A 9,164-nucleotide genomic window follows, 5' to 3' on the forward strand; every position below is an offset into this window, starting at 1 on the left:
AGAAACGAAGAAGTTATAACCTTTTGAAGTTGGAACTTCAGTGCTGAAACATAATTTGGAAGCTGTGTGAATGCAAGCTATTTCGGTCGACCGAAATAGAGTTTCAGACGATCGAACTGGGTATAATTTTGCTGAAAACATGATTTTTGAGAGGAGGTTGTTTCGGTAGACCAAATTAGGCCATCGGTCAACCACAATAGGCCATCAGTCGACCGAAATGGTCCTGAATAGTGAAAAAGCCTACTAGAAATGAGTTTTTACTGTGCAATGAGTTGCCCAAAAGCCATCGGTCAACTGAAATGGAGTTTCGGATGACTGAAACACCTCAAAAAGTTGTTGTAAGACCTGCTATATGCCAAATGTGTTAAGGTTTAACCTATGCTTCAAATCCCCTCATGAATTGGTTCAAAAATAAAAGTTTAAAACTGATTTTTAATGAGATTTGAGTATGTGAGCATGTGAGCATGTCAACAACCTTAAATTGAATAAATGAAAGTATTACAACAACTTATAGCCTTATACATGTCCATTACAAGAATTTCATATGCCAAACCTCCAAGTTGGTTAAAATGCATTTTTGTAGCAAAAGTTAGTACCAAATGAATACAAGTGCTAAAGTAAACATGCTTATAATGTCTAAACTAAATACTTAAGTATCTTTACACATCAAGGAAGTTACATTAGTTTCTAAAATACCATACACCCATGGTATACAAAATATGACTTCAAAAGTAAAGCCTGCTAAACATTTGCATGTTAATATACAAAAATGCTTCAAATTGCTCATAGGCTTCTAAGGATGATGAGCATCCAAGAACATAGTCTCCTTACCTGTAAAACAACCCAAACCACTAGGGTGAGTAATCCAATTACTCGTAGGAAGAAGTATATGCGTATACCCTAAAGTTTCAATATCATTGCAAGATCATTCCACTTAACGTCTATGTCCAAGATGTTCTAAGGGATCATTTTAAGCTAACTTAAATGATTTTTTATCAACATCAATGTACTTAACAACATTAATTTGCCAATAACAAAAATTACAAGTTACAATTAAGTATTGGTCGTCAACTTGGAATTGAATACGAAATCAATTAGTGGAAAACTTGGACATCACGTCTCGGACTAAACCAAGATCAAAATGGTTATTCCGGGCATTAACTCGCTGGGAAGACCACCTTAGTGCGCATTATCTTAATTAGGGAGAACTCATATTTCCTGCACTAGAGCCAAACTCTAGCCATATCACTTGTAACAATGTCCTAAGAGAATCCAAAATATATCAAGTTCAAAACTTATATGCAATAATTAAGGCATATAAATCACCTTCCATACACAAGTATTTTGAAACCACACAAACCATATCTTAGAGTTCCAAGTCTAAAATGGTATACTAAATGACAAGTCCTCATCATGATATTATGCACAGTACAATACCACCAACTTATCAATTTAAACCATGTCTCAACAATAAACTTTATACATTAATTCTTAACATTTTAGCAATAACCTTCTAAAATAATCACAATAAGTCATCAACAAGAATATAGAATTATCACCGCCATAATATAACAATTCAAGCCAAAACAATTTTATATAACATTTATAATTCTACTAGAGTTCTATATTACTACCATATGTGAAAATACTAGAATTTAACATACTACTAAATCATATCATTCTTCTACATATGGTATATACATATCATACATGCTTAAATCAATAAACCCTAAGTCAAAAAGTGAGGGTTTCTTATAATATGCAAGATTATCATATTAAAAGCATGTACACAATATATATTAAACCCCAAAGGATTATAAAACACTTAAAATATAAACATACTACCACTTATACCTCAATAGAGAATTGAATCTCTATAATCTAAGCAACCAAGCTTTAAAATGGAAAAAAATTCTAGGGTTTATGAAGAGGAGAGCAAAAGGAAACTTTTGTCCCCCAAGGTTTTTGGTCTAAGATGAGTGGAAGGAGGCCAAAATGAAGAAGAAAGCTATTAACCAAGCTTTTCTCCAATGGTGGCTAGGTTTAGGGTTATGAAGAACAGATGAAATGAAAAAGATAAAGTGTAAAATGGTGAGTGGAAGGTCTAGAAATCCTTCACTCACTATGTGTTCTTACACTACCTCTTACACACACACAATGCAAGACTAAATGGTGAGCCTACACTTGTCACAAATCAATGGCTCATTCCTAGGCTTAATCTTAAGCCTACACTTGTCAACCATCTAAACCAACAAGTGCACCAATCCTAGGCCAACAAGTGGGTGAATCTCCACCTTCCAAATGTTAATAGATTATGCTCCCAAGTCACTCCACCCCATTGCCAACAAGTGGCACCATGAGAATGTGACACTTGTCACATTTTCCAAAAATTGCAAAAAGTCTTTTTTCAAAATATCATCCAAATTAAATTGTAAAAGGTCCATAAGACGAAAAATAATTATTTTACATAATTACACTAAAACCTCAAAAATCAAGAATAATTATAATAAAGTATGCATCCATACCCTTTTCGAGAAAGTAAGTAACTAAAATGTATTTTTTACAAAAGTAAAATACAAATGTCATAGAAATCAAATATCATGGGTGCATGCAAAATCGGAATCAAATCCGAGCACAAAAGGTGAGGTTATGTAAGGAAAAACGATTAACGGGAAAAAGATGAAATAAGGAAAAGACAAAATAGGAAAAAGACGAAAAAAGAAAATCACCGAAAAAGGAAAGAAAGGAAAATGACCGGGTCATTACAACCTACCCTCCTTAAAAGGATTTCGTTTCCGAAATCGAGTAGTACCTGAAAGAGAGAACAAATTGGGATACCAAGAGCGAACCTCCTGTTTGAGCTCCCAGGTAGCCTCCTCAATGCCGTGATGTCTCCACAAGACCTTAACCAATGGAATGGTCTTGGTCCTCAAGACCTGCTCCCATTAATCAAGAATCTAAACTGGACCTCTTCGTAGGTTACATCCTCATCAACAACAACATCTGTCCACCATAAAACATGCGATGGATCCGGCTCATACTTCCTCAACATAGATACATGAAAGACGTCGTGAACCCTATCCAGGTCTGATGGCAACGCCAAACGATAAGCAACTTCACCGACGTGCTCCAAAATCTGAAATGGTCTACTGAACCTAGGAGACAACTTGCCCGTCTGCCGAAATCTCAGAAGTCCCTTCCGTGGAGAAATCTTGAGAAAGACGTGGTCCCCTACCTCAAAAGATAAGGATCTCCTCCTTTTGTCAGCATAACTCTTCTGCCTACTCTGAGCTATAGCCAACTGCTGTTGAATTAACTTAATCTTCTCTGTAGTGTCAAAGACTGTATCAGGACCTAAGGCAACTGTATCACCTACCTCGGTCTAATAAACTGGAGATCTGCAAGGTCTGCCATACAACGCCTCAAAAGGTGCCATGCCAATACTGGTCTGGTAACTATTGTGGTAGGTAAACTCAACCATGGTAAGTAGTCCTCCCAACTACCCCCAAAATCCAAAATGCAAGCTCGTAGCATATCCTCCAATATCTGAATGGTACGCTCTGACTGACCATCAGTCTGAGAATGGAATGCCGTGCTGAAATGAAGCCCTATGTCAAGAACATCTTAAAAACTCTGCCAAAAGTGAGATGTGAACCTTGGATCCCTATCCGAAACAATGGATACTGGAACCCCATGAAGCCTGACAATCTGCCCCACATACAGTCCACTAAGTCTCTCTGCGTCGTCTGTCACTGCCATAGGCAAAAAGTGAGCCGTTTTAGTCAATCTGTTAACAATGACCCAAACGACATCATTCCCTGTCTTGGATCTCGGAAGTCCTGTCACGAAATCTATAGTGATATGCTCCCACTTCCACTCTCCCACTGGTTGTGGTTGCAACAAACCTACCGGTCTCTGATGCTCTGCCTTCACTTGTTGACAAGTAAGGCATTTAGCCACGAACTGAGAAACATCCCGTTTCATGCCTTTCCACCAAAACTGTCTCCGCAAATTGTGATACATCTTCGTACCACCAGGATGAACTGTGAGTCGAGAATGGTGAAAATCCCGAAGAACAACGTCACGACAAGACAAAGGAACAAACATCTTTCCTCTGTACCTGAGACCACTGTCTGAATGCAAGGTCTAACCTTCTACATTCTCACCGCCTGAAATTTGACTATGAATGGACTTCATCTCCCCATCCTCCTATTGTACCTCAATAACTCTTCTCCGGTTCAGCCACAAGGCTAAACAAGTTAGCCAGTGAAACATCCTCATACAACTATAAACTAAGATCTACAATCTCTTCTAGCATCTTCCATCTGTGGACAAAAATGCTGGCAAGAGTACCCTGTGACTTCCTACTTAATGCATTAGCCACCACATTGGTTTTCCCTGGATGATACTGCAACTCAAAGTCGTAGTTCTCCATAAACTCGACCCATCTGCGCTGTCTCAAATTCAAATCCTTCTGAGAAAAGAGATATTTGAGACTCTTGTGATCGGAGAAAACCTCAAACTTCTCCTCGTACAAATAATGTCTCCATCCTTTCAGGGCAAAGATAACTGCTGCCAACTCCAAATCATGTGTCGAATAGTTCAACTCATGAGTCTTTAACTGTCGAGACCCATAAGCAACCACCCGTTCTGTCTGCATCAAGACACAACCCAATCCTTCCCGCGAAGCATCGCAATAGACCACGTAACCCAAACCACGTTCAGGTGTGATCAAAACTGGAGTTGATGTCAACCTAACCTTCAACTCTTGAAAAGCAAAGTCATAAGCCTCATTCCATATGAACTTAACTCCCTTGCGAGTAAGTCGAGTCATAGGTGCCGCTAGACGATAGAAATCCTGAACAAATCTCCTGTAGTAACCAGCTAGTCCAAGAAAGCTCCGAACCTCAAACACTGTCTTCGGACACTCCCAATCCATCACAGATTCAATCTTCGACGGATCCACTGCAATACCGCCCCCTGACACAACATGTCCAAGGAACTTCACTTCTAGTAGCCAAAATTTGCATTTCTCGAACTTGGCATAAAACTGATTATCCCTAAGGATTTGTAAAACTGCTCTCAAGTGATACTCATGCTCCTCTACCGAAGCTGAGTACACGAGAATGTCATCAACGAACACCACCACGAATCTGTCAAGAAAGTCACTGAATATACGGTTTATCAAATCCATGAAAGCTACTGGAGTATTGGTCAAACCAAATGGCATCACCAGAAACTCATAATGGCCATACCGTGTATGAAAAGCGGTCTTGGATATATCCTCATCCTTAACCCTCAATTAATGGTAACCTGATCTCAAATCAATCTTCGAAAAATATGTCGCTCCCTTCAATTGATCAAATAGGTCATCAATCCTAGGCAAAGGATACCTGTTCTTGATTGTAGCGTGATTCAACTTGCGATAATCGATGCAAAGTCTCAAAGACCCATCCTTCTTCTCTGCAAAAAGAACCGGTGCTCCCTATGGTGAAGCACTAGGACGAATAAAGCCCTTAGCTTTCAAATCATCCAACTGACCTTTCAGCTTATCAAGCTCTGTCGGTGCTATACGGTACGGTGCCATAGAGATGGGTGCTGTACTGGGAATGACATCAATGGCAAAAATAACTTCCCTTAAAGGAGGTAATTCTGTCAGTTCCTCTGGAAAGACATCAACAAACTCTTCACCAACTGCCGGAAGAACACAGTCCAAACTGTTATCCTCATCAACTAGCAAACTAGCCAAGTAGGATCTGTGGCAACTCCAGTCACCAATACTGAAAACCATTGCTGGGTGGGAATCACTTCGATCTCCCACAAAAAGAAAACAATCACTCTTAGGAGTGCAAATAGACACCCTCCCGTGGAAGCAATCGATCGTAGCCCGAAAGAATGACAACCAATCCATCCCGAGAATGACGTCAAAACCCATCATGTCGAGAACAACGAAATCAAAGTCTAAGATCCGCCCAGCTATCTCAATAGCACAACCCCGACAAACATGATCCAAAGACACTGGACCCCCAACTGGTGTGTCAACATAAAGAAGACTATCCCAAAGTATGACCTCCAGACCCAATGAATGTGCAAATAAAGTAGAAATGAAAGAATGTGATGCACCTGTGTCAACAAGAACTCGTGCCCAAGAACTGAAAACTGGAAAAATACCTCGAACTGAAGAGGTGCCTGTGGAAGTATCCACCTGTGGAAGAGCATAGGCTCATCCCTGAGTCCCTGAGCCCTGCTGTGAATTGCCATGATAGCCTGACTGATGTGTAGAAACAGTAGGTGTAGAACCCCTGGCTGGATAAGTACTAACTGGCGCTACTGGCTATGGTGCCTGAGGAACTCAGAAACCAAACTGAACCACTGCAGACTGTATCGGTACCATCTATGAATCTGTGCCACTACGTAAATTATTCAACAATCTTGGACAATCTTCTTGAGATGACCTGGTTGTTTACAATAGAAGCAAACTCCTTGCCTTGTTTTCGTAGAAACTGATGTCTGACTGGCTTATGATCGAAGTTGTGGGCAGCGAAGCTTGATGTGCCCCGGCTGCTGACAATGGTAACAAATCACACTCTGGGCTAATCCCGTAGATACAAGAATTGTGGGTACAGGACAAGTCAACTGCAGTGCCCCCTGTGAGTGAGTATTGTTCCTTGCCCTGGCCTTCTTCCACTGACTCCTAGAAGATGATGGATTGTCTCAGCGAGGCTGTTTATGTGAACCCCTAATCCGTGACTGATCCCGTTCCTCTGCCTCAGCTAGCATAGCCCTTTGGACTACCTCTCTATAAGTCCTCAAATCAAGAATTAAGACCCGTGGCCTGATGTTAAGGTGTAGCCCATCATGAAACTTCATTGCCCTGGCCTCATCTGTCGCACCATGTCCTCGGCATAGCGAGAGAAAGAAGTAAATCGTGTCTTATACTCAATGACACTCATAGTGCCCTAATAAAGACCTGTGAACTGTATCCTCATCTCCCGCCTCATAGCCCTAGGAAAGAAGCGCTCGAAGAACAAATCTCTGAACTCATTCCAAGTCATCATCTCAACATTGTGGACATTGGTCATAGACCTCCACCAGATATCTGCATCCCCCATGAACATAGAAGCAGTCAAGGAAATCCTCAACCTGTTCGTGGGTACCGCCATACTGTCCATCTTACGAACCATAAGGTCCAACCAAGTTTCTGAGACTAGCGGATTTAAACTCCCTACAAATGGATCAATCTTAACCCTCTGTAGTCGCATAAAGTACTCCATGACTAGCGGTGCTGGTGCCGGTGCATGAATTTGTATCCCTACCACCTACCTGCGTATCAACTCCTGTAGGGATTCAGCGATCCCCTGATTGATTCCCTGAGCAACTCGCTCCTCATAAGTCAGTGCCTGCGGCGGATTAGCATCCACGCTACGAACTGGAATCCTGGGCCTCCCCGGACCCCTCGTGAACTCGGTGTCAGCCACCTGCTCCTCAATACCCTGACGTGAAGAGTCTCTACGCGTGACAACCATGATGCTAAACGTACATAAGGAAAGAGGTCAACAATAACACAAGTTATTATGACTAAGTGCAACTCATACTATGAATGCACAAAACACGAAGCAAGACAAGGCATGCAACATACTGTCATGCCAAAGCAATCAAAGAAAGCTGTTTAAAACAGTTAAGCACTTAAGCAAATAAGCATACATGTCAAACAATGATGCTCTTAACCACATAAACATATAAGCATAACGACATGTCATACTACCAAACGTGTTATCAAGAAACACATAAACATGTTATAATGCCGAAACATGTTATCAGAAGTATGCAAATATATCAAGGTAGATTAACAAAAGTATGATATGCACCCAAATATAACAATTTAAGCCTATACAATTTTATATAAACCAACTTCCATGCACAAGTTTTTTGAAACCACACAAACCATGGCTTAGGATTCCAAGTCTAAAATGGCATACTAAATGACAAGTCCTCATCATGATATTATGCACAATACAATACCACCAACTTATCAATTTAAACCATGTCTCAACAATAAACTTTATACACTAATTCTTAACATTTTAGCAATAAGCTTCTAAAATAATCACAATAAGTCCTCAACAAGAATATAGAATTATCACCACCATAATATAACAATTCAAACCAATACAATTTTATATAACATTTATAATTCTACTAGAGTTCTATATTACTACCATATGTGAAAATACTAGAATTTAACATACTATTAAATCATATAATCCTTCTACATATGGTATATACATATCATACATGCTTAAATCAATAAACCCTAAGTCAAAAAGTGAGGGTTTCTTATAATATGCAAGATTATCATATTAAAAGCATGCACACAATATATATTAAACCCCAAAGGATTATAAAACACTTAAAATATAAATATACTACCACCCTTACCTCAATAGAGAATTGAATCTCTATAATCCAATCAACCAAGCTTTAAAATGGAAAACAATTCTAGGGTTTATGAAGAGGAGAGCAAGAGGAAACTTTTGTCTCCCAAGGTTTTTGGTCTAAGGTGAGTGGAAAGAGGCCAAAATGAAGAAGAAAACTATTAACCAAGCTTTTCTCCAATGGTGGCTAGGTTTAGGGTTATGAAGAACAAATGAAATGAAAAAGATAAAGTGTAAAATGGTGAGTGAAAGGTCTAGAAATCCTCCACTCACTATGTGTTCTTACACTACCTCTCACACACACACAATGCAAGACTAAATGGTGAGCCTACACTTATCACAAATCAATGGTTCATTCCTAGGCTTAATCTTAAACCTACACTTGTCAACCATCTAAGCCAACAAGTGCACCAATCCTAGGCCAACAAGTGGGTGAATCTTCACCCTCCAAATGTCAATAGGTTATGCTCCCAAGTCACTCCACCCCATTGCCAACAAGTGGCACCATGAGAATGTGACACTTGTCACATTTTTCAAGAATTACAAAAATGTCCTTTTTCAAAATATCATCCAAATTAAATTACAAAAAGGTCCCTAAGACGAAAAATAATTATTTTACATAATTACACTAAAACCCTAAAAATCAAGAATAATTACAATAAAGTATGCATCCATACCCTTTTTGAGAAAGTAAGTAACTAAAATGTATTTTCTACAAAAGTAAAAATA

This window comes from Cornus florida, unplaced genomic scaffold (assembly GCF_030987335.1).
Source record: "Cornus florida cultivar Cherokee Brave unplaced genomic scaffold, ASM3098733v1 CherokeeBrave_3.0.0_Hap2_Chr03, whole genome shotgun sequence".
Classification (NCBI taxonomy): Eukaryota; Viridiplantae; Streptophyta; class Magnoliopsida; order Cornales; family Cornaceae; genus Cornus; species Cornus florida.